Raw genomic sequence first — 11,817 nt, 5'->3', positions numbered from 1 at the left:
GGAGGAAATGGCAACCCATTCAAGTATTCTTGGCCAGGAAATTCCATGGACAGACAAGTCTGGCAGGCTACGGTCCATAGGATCACAAAGAATCAGACGCGACTGAAGCGACTTAGCTAGCATACACAAGAGCATTTGCCAGCGATTGAACAGCAACAACAAAAGCATTTGCCATCCGCCTCTGCAGAGACTGAACCCTGTGCTGCTCTAACTGCCCAGCTTCAACACCCCCTGAGGGGAATTCAGGGTACACAGTGAGGCACTTTGTGCTCCAGGGAAACTGGTGGAACAGATCTTTTAGATAGCTAGATAGTTTCTGGAACTGATTTCATGATCCCAATCCTAGCATCTCTTCATATCTAGAAAAACACTAAATCCCTTCATGGTGACATCTGTTCCTCATGACTAGCAGAAACCCGTTCTTACGTGCCAGATTGTATGGAACTCACCCTTCACCAAAATCTTATATATTGACCTTCTGCCACTGCCTCTTTGGAGCATTACTCAGGGCTATTAGAAGTGCTGTTTCTGAGGCTGCAGTCCTCATTTTGCCCCAAGTAAAGTTTAACGTGTGACTGTCAACATCGTGCATCTTTTTAGTTCATGGAGGAGAAAGAGCGGCTTTATAACTTTGCCAGTCAAAAAGGGAACACAGTACATAGCACTTCAAGAACTGTGTGCCCCTGCTCCCTGGTGAGTAGGGAAAGGTTATGTAGTCAGATGGGCTTTCGAGGAGGCGCAGTGGTAAAGAATCCACCTGCCAATGCAGGGGATGCAAGAGACACAGGTTCAATCCCTGGGTTGGGAATATCACGCGAGTGTATGTTCCTCGGTTCTTTGTCTCGTCACAACAAAGATTTGGAGCGACTGACATTAAAGCCCTCAGTGCATCACAGCTCTCGGGTCTTGGACAAACCGTGTTATAGCTCTTAGGCAAATCAGTGTTACAGCTCTATTTTATTTAGAAGATAGCAGGAGAATCCATCGTCAAAGCGTAAGGGCATGCCAACCCAAAGACTTGGAGGGAAGAGAGTGGAGGAGTGCTTGGGGGAGGGGGAGAGAGAGAGGGAGAGAGAGAGAAAGAGTGCATGCATGTGGCAGAGAGAGAGAGAAAGCGCTTTGGCTCCTCCTTTTATATGTGTTTTTCCCTCCACCTGGGCCTGCCCTATGCAAATTGGGCTTAGCCAGGAGTGCTGTTTGTTCTACCTGAAGTCTTCACTCTGGTCCTTGGACCTTCTTTTGTTCTATTTTCACGGGCTTTTCCCTTCCTTGTCTTTTTAGCCACCACCATTTTGGACTCCTTTTCCCTATTCTACCTACCTAACAGGAAGATCCCCTGGAGAAGGAAATAGCAACCCATTCCAGTATTCTTGACTGGAAAATCCCATGGACAGAGGGGCCTAACATGCTACAGTCCATGAGGTCACAAAGAGTCGGATGTGATTGAGCATGCATGCATGTAGTCAGGCGGGTATATGTCGTAAGGATCAAGGCAGTAACAGTCTTGTGTTCTTTCTTTCACAAAGTTTCAAACTTGCCGGGGTCCGGCCCTGGTGGATCCAGGGTAATTCGAAGGTGGGGACGGAGTCGGCGTCCTGGAAAAAACCTTATTTAATTACAGATACAGAGGGAGATTAGAAACAGATAGTGTAGTAGGAGAATTAATGGAGAAAAGAGGCTGAATAACTGGTTTACATGGAATACTAATCACCACCTGTGTAGGCCACAGGCGTCTTTCCATTCTCCCAAAGGAGAGGAGGCACTGAGGCCTCCCCAGTCCGATCTCAGAAACCCAGGCAGAATTAGCAGGCTTGGTGAGTACCCACATTTCAGATGGAAATTCAGCCAGGAAAGCGGGGAGCGAGAAAGAAACGACACGGGGGAATCAGTCTTTCCAGAAACTGATCCGATTTCTTTATTTTTCAGGTTTGTTCACATACCTTTTTGTTATACATAGAGCTGAATACAGAGTCACGCGGGGGTCAGCAGACCTGACCCTTGACACAATCGGGTGCTTCATATAAAAGTATACAAAGGTCTTATGAGTTTCATCATCTTCTGGCCATGAGGTCTGCTGACATTTTATGGCCCTTTCTGATATCGGTCAGTTAACCAGAAAACTTATTTTTCCAGGGATGATTTTTTCTTAAATCAGGCTCCACCCTCCAAATAAAGTTGCATTCCTATTGGGTGAGGGTGTAGTGAGTTACAATCAAGAAAGGAATTTACTTAACCTAAGGTTTAACATGATTAATCTTAAAGGTTAATACTTATTTCTCCTATAGGCTAGTTATATTCATTATAAGGGCAGGAATATGGAGATTTAGCAGCAAATATTGGCTCAACAAATGTAAACCCTTCACCAATGTTTCCCTTAAGATCTATTTAGTCTTAAGATAGTGATAAAGTTACATTTTTGCATAGCAAGGACACAGTGATTTATAGTGACTTATAACAAAGTACAGTGATCTATAAAAAAAGAGAAAATTCATTAACTCAAAAAGTCCAGTATTGCTAACATCAAAAAACTACTGTATTTCCTTTCCTATATTCCAAATACATTGATTAATATATTCCCAGGTGCCTAAGGATATGGAGGCCTGATGGCAATCATTGACTCATCAATGAAAAAAGCCCTATGCTAATACTCCAAACTCTCTGAGCTGTTTATGGTTGAGAGGTTGTCATACAAGCTAGTCTGTCAGCAGAGAGGTTTGACCTGAGACATCCTTGTCACACCCAGGGCAGGGAATTAGCAGTAATCATTGGCACGACAAATGAAGAAAAAACCCTTCACCAATATAGTTCCTAATCGACCCACTAAACTATACTAATGATCTTCTAACTTCTCAAAAGAGTCTGTATTTAGAAAGTTTTAAAACATCCCGTGCCTCTCACAGTTGGGAGGCTGTAAACAATCACATGCGGCCAGACGAGCCTGATCAGGCAGGCCAGAGAATCTTCAGAGTTCATAAGTTGAAACACTCTTGTCACGCCCAGGAATTTTTATTAACTGGAGCGGCAAGTTAACTCCTTCTCCGAGAGAAATGGTTATGGGGGAGAGCTCCCCGTAAAGTACTCTGATTTGGGGGTAGATGCTCGGGAACAGGGGGTTTCCTGAGGCTTGATCACGCCTTTGCGTATGCCAAGCCTCCTTCCTCATGACCTTTGCTGTGGGCGGAGTTCCTCACAACAAAAAGGGTAGTAGGGTTGCTTACAGGATTAGAATGTGTGCAGGGTCTTAGGTGATCCAGTCTCCTAATTTTGATGAGATTCTCTGGTTCTTTAATCTTGCTTCAGGTGGTTTCTTTGCTGTTCCTCTTTTGATTGGCAACTGTTCTGTTATATGGAAATGAGAGAAGGTCATGGAGACTGGAGTCTTGACTATAAAAAACGGAGGACAAAAAGGCCTCTGTGCCCAGGATTCCCACAGGGCCCTTCTCAGCATCAAGGTAACCTGGCTCTTGTGTCAGGCAGTGGTCCTGGCAAGTCCTAGTCCCTGGAGTATGACCCTGGTCACTTTCTTCTATGGCTTGCCTGTTCCCACAGATTCCCAGGGGTGGAGAAACACCTTTGATAGGTGGAGAGTGTCCCAGTTTTGTAGCCACACGTTCCGGGAAACAAACTCACTCAGAAGGACAATGCAGATAGTGGAGTGCAGTTTATTATACTGGCGGGCCCGAGGCAGAGTCTCCTCTTAGCCAAGGACCCCGACCAGCATTTGTGAAAATCTTTTATACCCCATGTGTACGTGTCTGAACCCACCACTCCAAATTCCTTGAGACTTACGTAAACCAAGGAAAATACAATCCTAATAACCCCATCATTCACGTGCTATGTGCTCATGTGCTCAAACAGTCAAACAATTAGCCAATAATCAATAAACCCAAGGTTACACTCTGATAGATACAGAAAATTTTATGGCCTGTCTGGAGGAAGGGGTGATTAGTGTATGTTTTCTCTTAGGCCAAGAATAACCTAGATACGATCTTCAAGGTTCCCCTGTCTGGAGGGGGTCTTATCCTTCTGTTGTTGTTTTCATAGGCACTAAACACAGAGTTAAGAGTCCATTGGAAAGGTGGCCGAGCATGATCAGCATGAACAGGCCAAAGATGGAGTCCAGGCCCTGTGAATTCCTTCTTCATTAGTAGTTTGCATCCTGTGTTGTGTTCATGTTTACAGGGAATAGAATGTTTTTTATTTTGTCAGTCATATTAAAGAACCAACTGTTGGGGGGCTTTGTTGATTTTTCTGAGTTGATTTTTAAGTATTTTTTTTCTTCTCCCTTTGGATTTAGTTTTTTCCTATTGTGATGTCATAAGGTAGAAGCGCAGCTAATTGATTTTAGGTCTTTTCTGATATCTGCATTCAGTGCTATAAATTGCTAGAATGCTAGATTTCTAATTTTAAAAATAGATATGCAACAAGTAACTAAGGTTTACTGTATAGCACGGGGAACTATAGTCAATAGCTTGTAATAATTTATAATGCAAAATAATTGCAAAAATAATGTATATATATATATATATATATATGTATGTATACCTGAATCATCTTGCTGCATGCTTGAAACATTGTAAGTCAACTGTACTTACAATGATTTTGGAAATTCCATGCTGGTACAGTGGTTAAATTATATATATTAAGAAAAAAGAAGAAAAAATAGATAAATTGCCTTATCAACACTGCTTTCACTGTATTCACATATTTTGAAGTGTTGAAATACTTAAAAATTTAATCTCAAAATTTCTTCTTTGTTGAATTCCTCTTTGACTCATGCTTTATTTGAAAGTATATTGTTTAATTCTCAGTATTTTGGGATTTTTTTCCAGCTATCTTTGTGTTACTGATTTCTAGCGTTAATTCCTCTGTGCTCTGAGAAAAGACATTCTATGATTTCTGTTGTTTCAAAGTTGTTAAATGTACGTTTTCTGGGTTAGGATGTGGTCTGTCTTGTAAATGTTATATATGTCAGCATGAGAAGGCTATGTGTTGTTTTTGGATGGAGTAAACTAGTAGTCTATAGGTGTCCATATATCCAGTTATATCAAACACAACTGAGCAAATGAACTGAAGTCCAGTTTCATATAACACTGTGTGGCTTCCTGGGTGATTTGAATACCTTATAATTTTTAAAACTCCTAATTGCTTTCTCTCTTCCTTTTTAGTATTTTTCTCAATTGTCCCTCTGCTTCCACAGAGGATTGGTTCCAGGAGCCCCTGCCTATACTAAAATCATTGGATGCTAAAGTCCCATCGTCAGCTCTCTGATTCTGAAGTTTTTGCATTTATGATTCTTCCAAGTATAGATCCTATAGTCATCTCTATTTATTGAAAAATATCCATGTTAAAAAAAATCCATATATGAGTGGACCCAAGCAGTTCTAACCCATTTAGATCCAGGATTAACTGTACTGTGTGATTATTCTAACATGTTGAATATTTAAAATAATATCAACACCACCAAACTTAGATACAGACTAACAATTGATGCTTGCCAAGAGGGGGAAGGTCCATTGATAAAATAAGTGAAGGTGTCAGAAGTTATAGATTTCTGCTTATGAGATGAATGAATTTTTTAATGTAATGCACAGCATGATGACTCATTAACAAAACTGTATCTTATAATTAATTAATTATTTATTTATTTAGATGAGTTGCTTGCGGAATCTAGTTCCCTGACAAAGGATTGAATCCTCATCCTCTGTAGTGTAAGTGTAGAGTCCTAACCACTGGACCTTTCCTCCAGGAAAGTCCAAAAACTAGACTGTATATTCAGAAGTTTCTAAGAGAGTGGTTCTTAAAATTTCTCATCATGGGAAAAAGGTTGTAACTCTGTTAACTAAACTTAATTTGTTAGTGCAGTGTATATGCAGTGCTTAGTTGCTCAGTTGTGTCCAACTGTTTGTGACCCAAAGGACAGTAGCCTGCCAGGCTCTGCTGTCCATGGAATTCTCCAGGCAAGAGTACTGGAGTGGGTAGCCATTCCCTTCTTCAGTAGATCTTTCTGACTTAGGGATTGAACCAAGGTCTTTTGCATTGCAGGCAGATTCTTTACCATCTGAGCCACCAGAGAAGCCAAGACCAAATCATGTTATACAGTTTAAAGATATACAGTGTTCCATTGCAGTTATATGTCAGTGAAATTTTTTAATTCTCTGATGCTCTTACTTTCCCTATGAAACCCAGATTTTTTTAAAGTGTTTATTTTTATTTATTTTGGCTGCACAGGGTCTTAGTTGAAATATGTGGGATCTAGTTCCCTGACCAGGCAGGGATTGACCCCAGGCCCCCTGCATCAGGAACATGGAGTCTTAGCCATTGGACCACCAGGGAAGTCTGAAACCCAGATTTTTAATTAATGTCATTTTTCATCTGTCTAAAGATTTCCTTTACTATATTCCCATAATTTTTCTGTGTCTAAGAAAGTATTTCACCTTCACTCTTAAAGATTAATGTTATGGATATTAAACTCTAGATTGGGGATATCCACCCTTCCCAAACCCCATCACAATCACTGCACTTTAAATATTTTAACTCCACTCCATTCTCCTTTGCCTGATTTCTGAGGAGAATTCAAATGTCATTGTTTTTGTTGCTTCTCTAAAAGGCATTTATTTCTGTGGCTTCTTTGAGGATTCTTTTTTTATTTCCTGCATTTGAATGTGATATACTTACCTATCTTTTTTTTTTTTTTAATTCAATCTGTCTGGTGGTTTGTGAGCTTTGTGGATCTATGGGTTGGTATCTAACATTAATTTGATTGAAATTTCTTCATCATTATTGCCTCAAGAATTTCTTCTGTTCTTTTTTCTTTTTCTCTTTGCCATGTTTCCATATGTGTATATTAAACCTTTTGCAGTTTTCCCACAGGTCTTGAATGTTCTGGTGTTTTAAATTTTATTTTCTGTCATTTTTTTTGGTTTGCTTTTTAGTTTTGGAACTAAGAGAACATCAAGCTTAAACATCCTTTTCTCAGGTGTGTTCAGCCTATGAATAACATGTGCATCACAGTCATTCTTCATTTCAGTTACCGTGTACTTGACTGCAGCTTTGTTTGTGGTCCTCGGTTAGAATTCTCATTTCTCATCTTACATCGTCCTTCTGGTATTGTATGCTGTTTTCTTTATTCTTTAGCAGAGGTTAATTAGCTTATTCATAATTATTTTCTTTCCCAATGTGATCGTCTTAACATCCATGTGATATCTGATTCTGGTTGTGAATCTTTATCTCTTCAAACTCTGTTTCGTGGGATACTGCAGATATTCAGCAGGCCCCATAGCTGCAAAACTGTTAGATAAATTAGACTCTGCTAGTACGATTATTAATACGTTTTGGTGGAGATAGATTCCTAAAGTTCCTAAATTCTATCCACTGTCCATCCCTTTCCCTGGAGCCACTGGATTTTTTAAATGCAATATTTAAATGTCATATATTGTGTGCTGAGTTCCTCTGGGCCAGTGTTACCATTCACCCATCTTGACTCAGTTAGAAGTCGTATAGTTTGTGTCCCATGTAATCTTTCAGCTTGCAATGGAGAGTTCTTGGGGCTTCATGGTATGGACATCACTCTGGTCTCAACATAAAGTGCTCAGAGGTACCCTGAGGAAATGAACGGCAGCTGGGTGAGGGCTTGATATCAGGTCTGTGTTCAAGTCATAACAGAAAGAATGACTTTCTTCCTTCGGACAAGTGTCATGGTGCCATTGTCAGTGGCTACAAATCACGTCTCTCATCTTTGTCTATTCTTGACCTTTTGTCAACTTGTCATTTCTACTACTTCCCAATTTTCCCAGTTTCACTGCAGCCTAAGACTCTTGCAGCTGCTTCCTCAATTTGACTCCAAGCCTATTTCTGAACATACTCCTGGGCAGTGGATTTTTCACGTGTCCGACATGGATTTGTGATATCATCCCTCCCTCCAAAAAAGCCAACAAGGACTTCTTTACCACTTCTTTGTTTTCAGGTTCTTGGCATGGAATTCAGGATAAGGAGACACCTTTTGAACAGAGCAAATTGAAGGAGTCTCACAGATGAGGACACGCAGCACAGGCTTGTCTCCTGAGAAGGTCCAGCTCTGTAAGATGTGCGTTCTAGTCTTGAGAGACATTTTGCATTTGGCTGAAGAACAAAGAACAAACAGCAGGCAGAAACTGCTGTATGTATATGTGGGTCATGTCGGAAATAATTCTATTTCACTGCCAACATTCAGCAGCACCAGAAGCAGCATGTTGGGGAGAAATCCTGCAAATATGATATGGGCAGACCCACATTAAAAATATTTATTTATTTATTTGGCTGAGCTGGGTCTTAGTTGTGACACTTAGTATCTTTTACTTGCAGCACGTTTTACCAAAGCTGGTAGCTCAATAACCATGGGAAAATCCACACTGCAGAAAAGCCATATCAGTGAAAGGAATATGATAAATCTTTCAGCCGTAAGTACTCTTTCATTGAACATCAGAGAACTCATTCTGGAGAAAGGCCTTATGAGTGTAAAGTATGTGGGAAATCATACACTTTTCTGCCTGGCTTTCAGTATCCTCAGGGCATTTACAGGGGAGAAAGGCTACATAAGCCTGGAGAATGTAGGACATCCTTTACCAAATCCACTACCTCAGTTCCCATAGGAAAATCCATCTTGGAGAAATTTACGACTGCAGTGAATGTGGGAAATGTTTTATTGGTAGTTCAAATCTTCATTGTCATCAGAGAGTTCACACTGGAGAAAAGCCTTATGAATTTCCCAAATATGGATGGCTGTGACTTTCAAGGAGTTTAAGGTTGTTCAGTTCAGTTCAGTTGCTCAGTCGTGTCCTACTCTTTGTGACCCCATGAATCGCAGCATGTCAGACCTCCCTGTCCATCACCAACTCCTGGAGTCCACCCAAACCCATGTCCATTGAGTCGGTGATGCCATCCAACCATCTCATCCTCTGTCGTCCCCTTTTCCTCCTGCCCTCAATCTTTCCCAGCATCAGGGTCTTTTCCAATGAGTCAGCTCTTCGCATCAGGTGGCCAAAGTATTGGAGTTTCAGCTTCAACATCAGTCCTTCCAATGAACACCCAGGACTGATCTCCTTTAGGATGGACTGGTTGTTAGAAGGTGCAAAGAATCTCTGCATCAAATGGACCCTCTTTAGAGAGGAAGCATAGAGACACAGTATCATCTGTTTGTGATCTCGGCGATCTTGGCACAATGGACATGGATCTGGGATTCACTGTTGCCTGATTCAGGATTTGGGGAGTCTGGTCATTCCACTGCTCTGCTGCCTCTCCCCACCGCTAAGTTTGGGGACTAAAAGAACACCTCCATCCTAACACTTCAGCACTCCCACCCCCGCCCCATAAGCCCTGCCTATACCATAGCCAAACCAATGCTGTGAGGCATTTACACAAATGCTCACTACTGCCAGGCCTTTCATGAGAGTGGTTCCTCTACACTGCATGTATACACGACTTCTACCCCTCAGTGCAAGGGCTCTGTCTCCTGTGTCCTGACCATGAACTACACACATCTTCCTGCCTTACCACCGGGACTCCAGCTTCATTTCCACCCAGGCATGTCACCCTCCTGCTTGGGAAGTTCCTCACAGGGACAGCAGCACTGAGCCAGGCGTTCCAGACTGGGTCATTGGTATCACCCCAGACTTCTTCACCACCGTACGCAATGTTTGCTTTCCGAAGTCCTTTCCATCTTCATATACAGACTTCAGCATATTCCTAGTTGTTGCTTATTAGTCGCTCAGTCATGTCCAACTCTTTGTGACTCCATGGACTGCAGCACACCAGGCTTCCCTGTCCTCCACCATCTCCTTGAGCTTGTTCAAACTCATGTCCATTGAGTCGGTGATGCCATCCAATCATCTTGTCCTCTGTTATCCCCTTCTCCTCCTGCCTTCAATCTTTCCCAGCATCAGGGTCTTTTCTAATGATTTGGCTCTTCACATCAGGTGGCCAGAGTATTAGAACTTAAGGTTCAGCATCAGTCCTTCAGGACTGATTCTTTTAAGATTGACTGGTTTGATTAGCATGTCCCTATTACTCCATTATTTAGTTGACCCACTGATGTGAGGGACACTGAAGGCATAAGAGCATCTGCTGTGGTTCTCGCATGGACCGGTTCCCAGGTTCTTTCTCCTGTCCTCTTTACTGACCTTCTCATTGCTCCTCCCATCCCCATACCCTTCCATAAATGTAAGAATTAAGTCACCGAATGATTGTTAAGCAACAAGTACTTGCCTACCCATTTTTGGGACCCACACTAGACCAAGCTATCTTTTTTCTTTATTTTTATATTTACTTTTAATTGGAGGATAATCACTTTACAATGTTTTGCGCATTCTGCCATACAACAACATGATCATCCACAAGTATAAATATGTCCCCTACCTCTTGAATCTGCATCCCATCCCCACACCCAGGTCCACCCCTCTAAGTTGTCACAAAGCACTGGGTTGAGCCCCCAGTTCTATACAGCACCTTCCCAATAGCTCTCTGTTTTATGCATGGCAGAGGGTGTTTCAGTCCTATTCGCTCCATTTTTCATACCCTCTCCTTCCTCCAGTGTTTCTATAAATTTCTGTCTGTGTATCTATTCCTGTATATGCATTAATATATGACATTAATGTATATGCATGTATACATTATATGCACTAATATATGACATTTTTTCCTCCTGACTTCACTCTGTATACTGGGCTCATCCGCCTCACTAGAACTGATTCAAATTGGTTCTTTATTATGGCTGAGTAACATTCCATTGTACACATGTACCACAACTTCTTTGTTCATGCATCTGTCAGTGGACACATAGTTTGCATCCATGTCCTAGCTATTGTAAATAGTATGCAATGAACACTGGGGTCGATGTTTCTTTTTGACTTATGGTTTTCTCAGGGTCTGTGGTGGGAATGTACATTGATACCACCATTATAAATTTCTTAAAAAGCTAAAAACTACCATATGACCCAGAAATCCAGCCTATCTTAAACTCTAAGACTGAATGCATGCTGACACCTCCAATGAAGACTGTAAGATAGCAGTATGAAATCATTATGTTTTTAATTGCATTTCTCAGGATTTTTGATGTTAAGTGTTGTTGGTTTTTAATGTCTCTTTTCCTCTGTGTCTTGTTTGGGTATCTTTCTGTTCCTATCTTTTTGCCTACTTTTATTTTGTGGGATTTCCCCATTTTCCCTTTTTGTGACAAATAGGAGAGCAGGGAAACAACAAAGATATCTGTGATATTTCACTTATTCTTCAATAATGTGAGTGTCTCCTGCATGGAATTTGAATTTGGAATACTGAGAGAGCATGTTCTCATGTTTTCCTCAATTTCTTTACTATGCATAATGCAAGGATCAAATATATTATACACATTTAAGATAAATGTATACTATTAACATAAGCTACCTCAATCTTAAGTGCAGTCATTCAGTTACAAAGTAAATCCTTTTTTATATTATAGTGTTTGCCAGTTTCCGTGAATATAAATACTTCCATAGCCAATGTCAGATTGTGAACATGGAGTTGGGAAGCATCGCCAGTAGCACACGGCTGTATACTTTCCCCTCTTACAGGTTCAGTAGCCAAAATGACTTCCAAGTATGCTACCATAGTTGAATGGTCATATAGTGACAGGTTTTGCATATCTTAAAAATCATTTTATGGCTGTGTAGTAGGCTTAAATTTTAGGTATTTAAAATGTAAATGTCAATATTCTGATACTTTGTGTGTACCCCTTAAACCAGTTTCTACCTGGCATTTTAATTCATCCTCAACGTTAAAATTACTGATGTAAGAGCATATTCCACT

This window comes from Ovis aries, chromosome 14, assembly GCF_016772045.2.
Source record: "Ovis aries strain OAR_USU_Benz2616 breed Rambouillet chromosome 14, ARS-UI_Ramb_v3.0, whole genome shotgun sequence".
NCBI classification, from domain to species: domain Eukaryota; kingdom Metazoa; phylum Chordata; class Mammalia; order Artiodactyla; family Bovidae; genus Ovis; species Ovis aries.
This window is presented reverse-complemented; position numbering follows the sequence as displayed.